The following is a 12469-nucleotide window of genomic DNA, read 5'->3' as shown; positions in this document are numbered from 1 at the left end:
AATTCTAGTTTTCAAAACTCTCACAATATAATTTGTGACCAAATAATGTGGTTCAGAAAAATGACTAGTTTTATACTTCCATCAAATTCCTTTGTCATGTGATTGTTAAGCTGCAACTCAGTAGCCAATATCCTGTGTTTCAGTCTTGCCCTTTGATAAAGCTTTATAAATTATGTGAATCATAGAAAATAAAAGGGTAAGTTGTGCATTATCAAAATCATAGAGCTAGCAAATAAAAGCAATTCATTGGCATATGATTTTGAGCTAAAATTTCATTATGGCTCCCATGTCATTCTAATATAGATTAGGGGCAATCAATTTTTTTCTTAGGTCATTAGTAGCTCCTAAGAAATATGTTATATACAAATTTTAAAATTATAAAACTAATAGAAAGGGATTAGTGAAACAAATATGTCTTAAAATTTTTAAAAATTGCATTGCAACAAACTGTTTAAAAACCTATTTCCCTCAAAGAAAATTTCCAATTTTGACATTTGGATGATTGAATGTCTATTTGTAATTCCTGCAGAGAATACCTATAACTGTGATGGCAATTTTGTGATGAGCCTTAGAAACTTCAGCACTTTAGCTAGCCTTAGGGTAAAGACAGCCAGTATGTTAGAATAGTATAGAAGTTTAGTAACAAAGCTATTTGCTCTAAGCTAGTAAATATATACCATTGTTTCTCGCTTTCACCTGCCTTGCCTGTACTCCTTTTTCCTTTCTCAATTTTTTATTCTAATTCTATTTTAGTTTAATAATGTTCACCTAAAGCAACACTTTTTTAAGTGAGTGGCATGAAACAGTAGTTCCATGATATGTTCTACAATAAAATGGAACCATAGTCATATAAGCCTGGAAAATACTACATAACCCATTACCCTTTAGAAATTCAATGTGTACATTAGTATATTAAAAGTCCTGAGAAATCATACAGTAAAGAAATCTCTTTAACATGGTTAGTCAACATTTTTCAAATGTATTTGACTTTTACCATGTAACTTATTAGAAATAATAAGAATTGATTATGTACCATAGACCTCATTAAGCACTTTACCTGCATTCTATCATTTAATCATCATAACCACTCTAGGAGATATGTACTATTATTACCCAGGTTTGCAGAGGAGGGAATAAAAACTTTGTTAAATTAAGAATTTGCTGAAATTGATAGAACTGGTAAGACTCAGGGCTGACTTGACTCAAGAATTCATGCATGTATTCACCATCCTCTTCTGTCCCAATATAATTACATCATTTTATAAAAGCTATTTTAGATTTGAGGGGAAAGGGAAATATAACAAGGGTAATAGAGAAGTTCTTGTTCAAATCATGTTTTTGCTTTGAAAAATACTATTTGAAGGAAAAGCATGGTAGCATTTTAACAAAGTTGTGCAATTATCTTAGCTCCAAACTAAAAAGAAAGCCCAAAGAACTCAAAAGTTCTTATTTATTCTTGATATGTAGTTCTCTGGGCTATACCAAAGCTCTTTAATAAGATTTTCACCTTCACTTTTTTCTTAGCTGCTTGATATCTGCTCCATTCTTTCTTTTCTTTTATTCATGTTTACCTTACAATTTTGGTATTTTGTTTACAGTTCATATTTACCAAGTGCTGAGTAATGGTTCAGTTGAAGGTCAAACTTAGTCTTCTCTGATGCTTCTGCTTAATACTTATTTCCTTAAATACTTGTTTCCATTTAAAGTAAATCAAGCTCAACAATTAAAAAAAGAAACTAAATGATTGATTATATTTATAATTAATTCACATAATAAATTATCAGGTTTTAAAGAGATTTGGGTATTCGGGTAACTTCAGTAAACTCTTTGTGTTGGATAATATACCAGACACAGGATAAAAATTAAAGTGAGATCTGGATTCTGTCTTCAAGGAACAAAGAATCTTGTGGTGAAAAAAGTTACATAACAAATAAAATTCTATTACTCTAATACAGAGAGTGAGGAGTAGAATGAATGGGATATGCATGGAGAATTAGGGTCTCTCAGAAAGAAAATATCTCTCTCTGATTTTTGAAAGATCAATGAGTTAGCCATATGAATGCAGCTCAATATCAAAACAACAAACAACCCAATCAAAAAATGGGCAGAATACCTAAATAGACATTTCTCCTAAGAAGACATACAGATGGCCAGGAGGCACATGAAAGGATGCTCGACATCACTAATCATTAGAGAAATGCAAATCAAAACCACAATGAGGTATCCCCTCATGCTGTTCAGAATGGCCATCATCAAAAAATCTAGAAACAATAAATGCTGGAGAGGGTGTGAAGAAAAGGGAGTCCTCTTGCACTGATGATGGGAATGTAAATTGATACAGCCGCTATGGAGAACAGTACAGAGGTTCCTTAAAAAACTTAAAATAGAACTACCATATGAGCCCAGCAGTCCCACTACTGGGCATATACCCTGAGAAAACCATAATGCAGAAAGACACATGTACCTCAATGCTCATTGCAACACTATTTACAATAGCCAGGGCATGGAAGCAACCTAAATGTCCATTGACAGATGAATGGATAAAGAAGATGTGGTACATATATACAATAGAATATTACTCAGCCATAAAAAGGAAAAAAAGTTGGGTCATTTGTAGAGACCTGGATGGACCTAGAGTCTGTCATATAGAGTATGTAAGAAGTCAGAAAGAGAAAAATAAATATAGTATATCAACGCATATATGTGGAATCTAGAAAAATGGTACAGGTGAACCTATTTGCCTGGCAGGAATAGAGACACAGATGTAGAGAATGGACATGCAGACATGAGGGGGAAGGGGAGGGTGGGATGAATTGGGAGATTAAGATTGACATAGATGCAATACCATGTGTAAAATGGATAGTTAGTGGGAACATGCTGTATAGCACAGGGAGCTCAGCTTGGTGTTCTGTGATGACCTAGATGGGTGGGATGGGGGGGTTGTAGGGAGGTCCATGAGGGAGGGGATATATGTATACATATAGCTGATTCACTTTTTTGTACAGCAGAAACTAGTACAAGATTGTAAAGCAATTATGCTCCAATAATAAATAATTAAACAAACATGCTGTGTTTGTCAAAAAAAAAAAAAAAAACAATGTGATGAAGAATGGGGTTCCATCAGAACAGCATTCACTAATTATAGATGTGAAAAATAGCAGTGTGTGTGTGTGTGTGTGTGTGTGTGTGTGTGTGCTTCTAAGTTTGAATAAGAAGTACCTCATGATTGTCAGGGCATGAAGTGTAAACTATGAAATGATATCACAAGAGACTGCATAGGTAGATACACATCAAGCCATGTAAGTCTGTTGTGTCAAAAGATTTATGAAATCCACTGAATAATTTTATGCAGAGAACTAGCATGGTTAGACCTGCATTCTGGATAGGTTATAATGGCTTTAACCTGGGGAACAGATTTTCATGAAACATAACTGGTGATGAGACCAAACTGGACTTTTTCATGATTATACAGGTAAGAGATGATGAGGGTTTGAGTAAAAGCAGTGGTAATAAAGATGGAGGTGAGCAGATCAATTCATGCAGCATAAGATGGTGGATGGTGTACCTCTGATATGTTTGTGGGAAAGGTGTTATAGCCTGAATGTTTGTGCCCCCCCCAAATTTATGTGTTGAAACCCTAACCCCAATGTGTTGGTATTTGGAGATGCAGTTTTTGAGAGGTAATTATGTTTAGAAGAGATCATGAGGGTGGTATCCCCAAGTTGGGATTAGTGCCATTATAAGAAGAGGAAGAGGAACCAGAGATCTCTCTCTCCCTCTCTCTCTTTACATCATGTGAGGACACAGTGAGAAGATGGCCATCTGCAAGCCAGGAAGAGAGAGAGCTCTATGAAAAATAAATGTCTGCTGCCTAGGCCACCAGCTTTTGGTATTTTTCTACAACAGCCTAAGTTGATTCAGACAGAGAATGGGACTAAAAGTTGTCAAACTCAACTCCCCCATTTCTAGTTTGTGTGGAGGGCTGAATAATGGAGGCACAGACTAAAGCCAAGAAAAGAGAAGGAGCATTATGTTTGAAGGAAAGATACTGGGTTTTGATATGTGTGTACTGAATTGGAGGCAGGGATGTCTAATGAGAAATTTCATATATATAAAAGGTGATAGAAACATGACAAAAAGGAGGGAAAGAGGCAAAAGCTACTGCAAGACATAAGTATGCACAGATGCAGCTCAAAAACCTCCAACCGGCTTTTCCCTCTCTATATATCATACAAGGTAGGATACACGGTAATCTTGCCTTAAGCTAATTGGAAAATAATCAGATATTTTGCAGAATCAGCTTGCTCTTCTTGTGAACTTTCCTTTCCTTTGGTGGTACTTTAGTTTCCTGAGGGACGAAGGACATTTTGGAGAAATGTTTATTGGATGTAAGTAAGAAACTAAAAGAATTCCATGCTGGCTTCCCAATAACAACTGGGAAACAAGGGAGGAAAATATCTAAAGAGAAAATAATAAGCTTTCAGTGGGTATAAGTAAGAACCTTTTCTATTGCAAGAAAATAAAATCCAACTCACTTAATTTAAGAAAATAAGAGAATTATTTGGCTTGTATGACCAAAGACTCAGTGGTATCTGTCTTCAGGCATCGCTTGATCCAGGGTCTCCAACAATATCATCAGGAATCAAATACTACTCTCTTTCCCTGCTCTACTTCCCTCTAGAGGGCCTTATTCTATTGTTACTTCTGCCTACATTTGGGGATCCTAGTAGCTCCCTGCTTATATCATGTTAAGAATTCTATTAGGAAAAAAAATGTTTATTTATTTTGAGCTCAAAAGAAAATCCCAGAATTAAGCCTTATTGGCTAGGCTTGGTGCATGTGTTTGTCCCAGAACCATTATGTCCAGTGGAAATAGAATGTGCAGATTGGCCCAGCCTGGATCGTTGCCCACAGAAGGTGCTGGCAGAGGAGAGGGGGATACAGCACCACTGAAATGGGAGGGAATCCCTGACAGGAAGTCAGGTTCTGAATTAAGAAGGAAGAATGGACACAGGGATGGCAGAATCAATAGCTATCCACCAGAGAGCCTCACCACAACAATAACCAGCTTGGAAGGACGAACTGTGTGCCTGTGTGTTGAGTTTGTGTATATCCAGGTGTACGTCCACATTTACAGTGAGAAGAGTCCACAGCAGCCTACTCCCTCCAAGTCTTTTTCATTTGGGAGATTTCTCCCTCACACTCACTAGATTTTAAAAGCTGGAGAAGATCCTCACCAGGTCCTGGCTCCTAATAATCATATCAGCTCTTAAGAAGACATCCCTGGGTAACTTCAATCCTGTCCTCCCCTCTCGCTCTCATTCAAAGCAAATAATGCCCTGTCCAATTTAGCATCAGAGAAACTTTCTCTATATTCATTCCCCAAACGTGTGGCACATCACAGGAAGCATACAAATGACAGCTTTTCAAAATGTGGGGAAAAGGGTCAGGGACCACATAATGATCAAGACAATATGAAATTTAAAACCATTTTCCTATTGCCTTCTTTCCTTCACAAAGTCAATACACTCATTTTTCCACTCCCTCCCTAACTTCTTTGCTGTCTGCTCCCATTAAATTAACACAAAGACAGTTATCAATCATGCACAATTCAATGTGGATGGCGCTTAGACTGACAGTCTTGCTCTCTGTCCCTCTATAAACTGCTGAGAGTCAGAAGAACTGTGAAACTGAATTTTCATATGGCTCTGGAGAGCTGAAACTCTATCCAGAACTGGAAAGATAGTATTAATTTTTACTATATTTTAGTACAAACGTGTAATATGTCAGTTAAATTATGTGTCAAATACAACCTAAGTATCAAAATACTCTATACAATTTCAAATTTATAAAATTATTTAACTTGTTAAACATCCAAATTTCAAACAATTTACTTTTAAACAGTACCTTTATAAGGAAGAAAAAGTTGAGCACCTTTACATACCATGCTAATAAGTTAGAAACCACCTACCACGTGGTCTTTACACATTGGGCACTCAATGGAGATGTGTTTTTGAATAGTTATACATAGCATAATTAGACTAAATATAGAAAATGAATGCATGCTCTGTAAAGGCAAATATTTTCATATCTACTCCCAGTATCCAGTACAGTGTCTGACACATAGTAGGCTTTGCATAAAAATTTGTTGAATGATCAAATAAAAGAGAAGTCCAATTTATGAGATCTGGAAACAGAAACTGCAAATAGAGTAACTAATGCAAAAGTTCTTTGAAGACAACAAACCAAAAAACAAAAAAGGGGGGAAAAATCATCATGCTGAGCTTCAGCTACACCAATCTCAATTAATAATCAAGGTTCTATATCACTAGAGTAAAAATTTTTGAGAGAAAAAGTAAATTGCTTCCTGAGAGCTTCTGTAATGCTAATAGAATCTTTAGACTCCATTGTTACACCGATGATTCACCTGTAAAAAGCAACCACACTTTTTTTTGGCCTTCATTATCAGCCCATTTCTGGCCTGATTTGCTTTAGATGATTTACACTCTGCTGCACCTGAACTGTGACTTTCCATATCAGAAAAGGGAATGAAAAATGAACAAAAGAAGGGGGAGGGGGATTGTAAGAAGAAGAAAAAAAAAGAGTGTAAAAAAAAATCTCAACATCCCACCCACCCACTCTTTATGCTTTAGGTTGAAATGTTAATTATTTGTAAGACTTCTCCCAGCACCTGACTCCCGCAAAATCTTCCATTGTCTTACATCCAAAGGACTTTACTTTATGGTGAGTGAAACAAAACCTATTTTGGTCTGTTTTGTTTTTCAAATTGTCTGCAGTCCATAGCAAGAGAGTTGGGGAATCCAGCTACATTACAATGCTCTTTTGGCATTCTTCACTGCAACCACTCCTTGTGGCAACAACTTAAGCTGGTCAGTTTAAGCCCTAAGCACATCTCTTGCCCATTAGTAGACAACTTTGATAATTTTTGAATAATATTAACCATTCCAGAGCCCAGGAAGGCCACAGAGAAAGCATTAGCCAAACCTTCATTTCCCTGGATAGCTAACATTCTGTCACTGCCACTGGGCACAAATGAAGTAGTGATGGCCTGTGGTCAATATGTGAATTGGAAACCAGCCACAGCACTTCATTTCAAAAGCAAAAGTACTCATATTTACTTTACCCAATGATAAGACAAGATGCATGGGGGGTTTTGGTCAGCCTCAGTATGTAGAGTGTGAGTTTACACTCAAACACCTGTAATCATCCTTTTTAAGACTAGTATTGAGAAATTGAATAGAGAGCCTGAATTAATATAAATACTATTACAAATGAGGTGAAAATGGGAACCCCATTTTGATTTGCATTGATTTTGTGTTTTTATGGTTTCCCCCCTTGAGAAAACTAAGTCTATGATACTATGCACAAAATTGTCAACTACAAACTGGCCCTTGCCATTGGCACTTGCCATCTACCTCTACAAGGAATAAATCATGTGTTGCTGCAGCTGCTGATTTTCAACAACCCCTGAAAGGAGTTCAGGGTAGAGAGCAGAAATGAAGCACTCTGTGCTCTGGGAAAAACTGGCAGAACAGGTCTTCAGATAGTTAGATATTTTCAGGAGCTGATTTTATGAGCCCAATTCTTGTATCTCCTCATATCTAGAAAAGCACTAAAATCTTTCATGGTGACGACTGCTCCTCGTGACTAGCAGAAACCTTCTGCAAAAAAGTATGTGTTTGGTTGCATGTACTCCCCTTCACCAAAATCACATATTTACTGACCTTTCCCCCTACCTCTTTGGAGCAGTTTCTCAGAGCTATCTGAAATGCTGTCTCCCAGGCTGCAGTCCTCGTTTTGACCCAAATAAAACTTAACTCACAGCTCTCACGTTGTGCTTTTTTTTTTAAGTTGACAGTAAATGATGAGCCTATAGCCTGGTCGATACAGGCATATTGCTTTATATGTAGACAGCTATACGATTGGTTGCTATGCTAATGTAATAAAAATTTTTAAATTGCTTAATGCAAAACTTTAGATCGGACTCAACAAAGGATCATGAAAATTTCCCAGTTTAAAATCATTAATTTCATTCCCCTATTCTGAGTAAGTTGTGTTCTCTTCTCCCTTTTCTTTGATTATATAGCCTATCTCAATGGATGTATAACGCATGTGGAGTATTTCCTTCTGTGGAAGCTTTCTGACAGTGTTGGAATAACAAAATCCACCTTTCATTTTAATGTTTATTAATTTCTCCAGTCTCTCTCCCACGGAAAGAACCTGAAAAATCTCTGTAGAAGTATGAATTTTAAGAGAAATCAAGCTTACTCTTAAATAATTAAAAACTTCTGAGTGTAAGCTATATTTTAAAAATCCATCAAAACAACATCACTTCCTTTAATGCATTAGATTTTAAGAATTAAATCTGCTTTCCCCAGTCTTTCTGCACATTAGCATTTTTGATTGCTGGTTAGTAAACATAAGCATTGTAATGGATTCTTCTAAGATGATTTTTAAGACTCTTTACAGAGCTACTTTGGCTTATCTATATTCGAAACAATGAAATCACCACACCTGCAAACACTATACTATCTGTAAGGTAGTTAAAAGCCAGCTTTGTCAGCATTTTGCCCAGTAATAAGGGAGGGAGGGAGAAGAAAAAAATTAAAATTCACTTTCTTGATTCAAGATCTATCTTCTTAGCAAAGTTCAAGTATACAATACATTATGTTCATTCTCATCACCATGCTGTATATTAGATCTCCAGAATGCATTCATCTTGCCTAAGTGAAACTTTGTACCCTTTAATCAACACTTCCTCATTTCACCCTCCCTCTACACCCCGGGCAACCACCATTCTACTCTCTGCTTTTATAATTTTGACTATTTTATTTTACTTTATTTTACTGAGATATAATTGATATATAACATTGTATTAGTTTTGGGTGTATAACATAATGATTTGATAAATGTATATATTGTGAAATGATTACCATAAATTTAGTTAACATCACCTCACACAGTTAATATTTTTCTTGTGATGAAAACTTTTAAGATCTACTCTCTTAGAAACTTTCAAATATACAATACAGTATTTTTAACTATAGTTAACAATAATAACCATGCTATATATTGCATCACTGGGACTTATTTGTCTTATAACTGGAAGCTTATACATTTTGACCACCTTCACCCATTTCACACACCCTCAACCCCCTGCGTCTGGCAGTCACCAATCTGTTCACTGTATCTATGAGTTTGGGTGGTTGTTTTTTAGTTTCCATGTATTTGTCTCTCTCTGTCTGACTTATTTCACTTAGCATGATGCTCTCAAGATCCATCCATGTTTTTGCAAATGGGATTTCCTGATATGCTTTCTAAGAGTCTGGCACCATGTAAGTATGTACTCAGTACAGGACAGCTAATATCAAAGCATGTAACAGCAAAAAATCATTTTATTGATTATTACTTCTTCCTTCCTACATTTTTAAGAGTACAATAAACTGCATTATACCATCTGCAAAAGAACATTAGTCTATGAAGAAAGGGCTAATGTGGAACTTTCACTGATACTTCTACTCACTTCAGCCCAAAAGGAATTGCATGCTATGCTTCACAGGTTACAAAGCACGGAGTTTACGGCAAAATTATATTGTGGGGACAATAATGATTTTGATGTGGAAAATAAATGCTTTAATTATTATGATTTGTATGCATGTGCCTTTTAATATTTTTTTTTACCTCAAGGTATTCTTAAGGTAATTTCTGAGATCTCTATCAGAATTTAAAAGGCAGGTGTAAGCTTAGAAATGAAAATAAATCCACAGAATTAATACAGTCAGTGCCAGTGCAGGGTCCTAGGTCCCAATTCTGTAAATACAAGTTGTCAAGGACTACTCAAGTACAATTAAGGCAAAAAAAAGAAAAGAAAAAAAAACTAACATAATCAAGAGTCATGAGTTAACAATATCGTAATGAGGTTAAAATGCAAATTTCACTCTGAAATATATAAATAAACTGAAAGAATGTAAGAAATAGGAGGTCACCACCATATTCATATTGCAGCAAAGTAGGGGAAAGTGGAAATGTACTAAGTGGATGGAAGAATCCCAGGGTGGTAAAAGGACAAGGCTAAATCTTAATAGTCAACCATGCCACCACTTACTCTCCCAACCCTAAACTTGAGTGATGTTACTACTTAGATTCACAAAAAGGATAGTCCTTGTTATCTCTAAAAATGAATTTTTAAATTCTACAAAACATATGAAAAAAGAGGAAATATATTATTTATTCTGACTCTGGTCTCAAGCGAGCAAGATGGATTAATTCAACCATCTTTCTTAAATGTTTTTACGTTACATCAAACCTAAATGACACTCTGCTGTTGGCAACGTGTACCTGGGATCTCAGTTCTTCCTTTGAGTGGGCAAGTGATGATGAGCACATCATTATCTATTCCTGAGCCCCGGTATCCTCATCTACATACTGAGGAAATAAGATACGTGTACTTGCCAAAGAGAACTGCAGCAGGAATCAAAGGCAAAGCACATTATTAACTATTAGCAAACTGGTTAAGAGCAGACTCTGGATTGACTTGCCTTAGTTCTTATCCAGGCTGTATGCTTACAAACTGTGGAGCCATGGGCTAGTTATTTAATCTCTCTGTGCCTCAGTTTCCTCACCAGTAAAATGAGGATAATAATACTACTTACCTCATAGAGTTTTTGTCAGGATTAAAGGAGTTTACTTAGGTAAAGAATTTAGTGTCTGGCATATACTGCTATCTAAGCATTTGCTGTTATTACTATAGATATAATGTTGAGAATTCTGACAGATTCTTCTTCAAACACAATGTGTATTGTTTACACTGAAGTTTAAGCACATATTCGAGTTGGTGGGAAAAGAGCTTGAAGAAAATGATTTAGCACAGCAAGAGTGAAAATGATCTTCCAAAACTAAGGTGATCATCAAAAAGTTCCCCAGCCTTTCATTACCCAAAACTGTCAATTTATTATATTTCAGTGCCCCATAATGACGGTGGTCATTATGTCTTGCTAAAAAGTAACTGCATCACATCAAACACCTCTCAAAGTTAATACAAGTATCTAAGTTACACACACACACACATATATATATGTAGCTTTAGAGTAAGTATTTAGCTTCAAAAATATTTCCATATCTTTTTCAATAAAATCAGACAAGAGCTGACTAGAATGATAATAAATAAATAGATAAATAATCAGAAATAATAGTTAATTGACAGTCAAAAATTTTGGATTGATGTCCATTTTATCTTAATGATTACTTGACTGTTGCTACATAAGACCAAGGATGAATAAAGATTTATCCACAGATTAACTTTTAGTTCCTCAAGCAGCAATAGCTTTGTGGGAAAAAAAATCATAAAAGAAGAAACAGGCCAAGTGATTTTAAGGAAACCTGCAATCATTTTCTACTATAAATAAGGAAAATTGAAAAGCAACAGGCTGTTTAGATTTACAAAAGAAAAAAATTGCATATAGATACTTTCATAAATATTTAAAATGTTATATGCATTCACAACAACACACAATACAAATTCATTTCACACATAAAAAGTCTGAAATATGAAATGTCAGGGTGTCATTTAATTCACAGCTATATGTGTATATGACAAGGAAGCTCATTTTATTTCTCCTCTTACAAGAAGGACACCGCAGTAGAATATATGGAAATTTCTAACATAGTATATTCATACCTCTAGACTAGCTTATGAGGAAGAAAAGCTCTCCTTGCTTTTGAGGTCATCACAAAACTCAGTGACCTGTGAAGGTAAAAACTTACTGGATCTGTTGCTCTTGGAGCCACGAATCTGGTTGAATCTCTGTGATGTCATAAGGCACAAAGTATACATTTTTAAAAATTGTGCACCCTAGACATCTTCCATAGTCATATTTTCACTGTGTCAACCTACACAATTGCTTTGACCATAATAGCCATGTCATTGGAAAAGATGAATTTTACTTTCTAAAGACTTGGCTATAAAATACGAATGAACTGATTATGACAGTTGACTCAAAATAATCCACCCTCAAGTGGTAAATTATAGGATGAATGATCAAAATAAGTAATTTGCTTTTGCTACTAAGCAATAGCCACATATAAAGGGCAGGTACATCATTTAGTGAGCCACAAATATTAAGCTTTGAAAAGCTATCTTTTGCATTATCCTAAGGACTGTACTACAATTGGTAATTTTAAATTCCACTAAAACTGTTATGTGATGCTTGAGTTCATTATTTGGCAAGATTGAGTAGCAACAACTGGGAGACAAGAGACTCAAAGTTGACTCCGACTCTGTCAGTAACTCGGTCAGTATGACTATGAACAAATCACTTCACAGCTCAAGGCCCTTGATTGCTTACAGCAAAAAGAGGGGGCTAGACAAAAGATCTGGATTCTGATATCTAGTTTCTGAGACTAGACAAGATATTAAATTTTCAGTTTTCAACTCACAAATTTGTCATGA

The sequence above is a fragment of the Balaenoptera physalus genome, assembly GCF_965194825.1.
Source record: "Balaenoptera physalus genome assembly, chromosome: 18".
Taxonomy (NCBI): Eukaryota; Metazoa; Chordata; class Mammalia; order Artiodactyla; family Balaenopteridae; genus Balaenoptera; species Balaenoptera physalus.
This window is presented reverse-complemented; position numbering follows the sequence as displayed.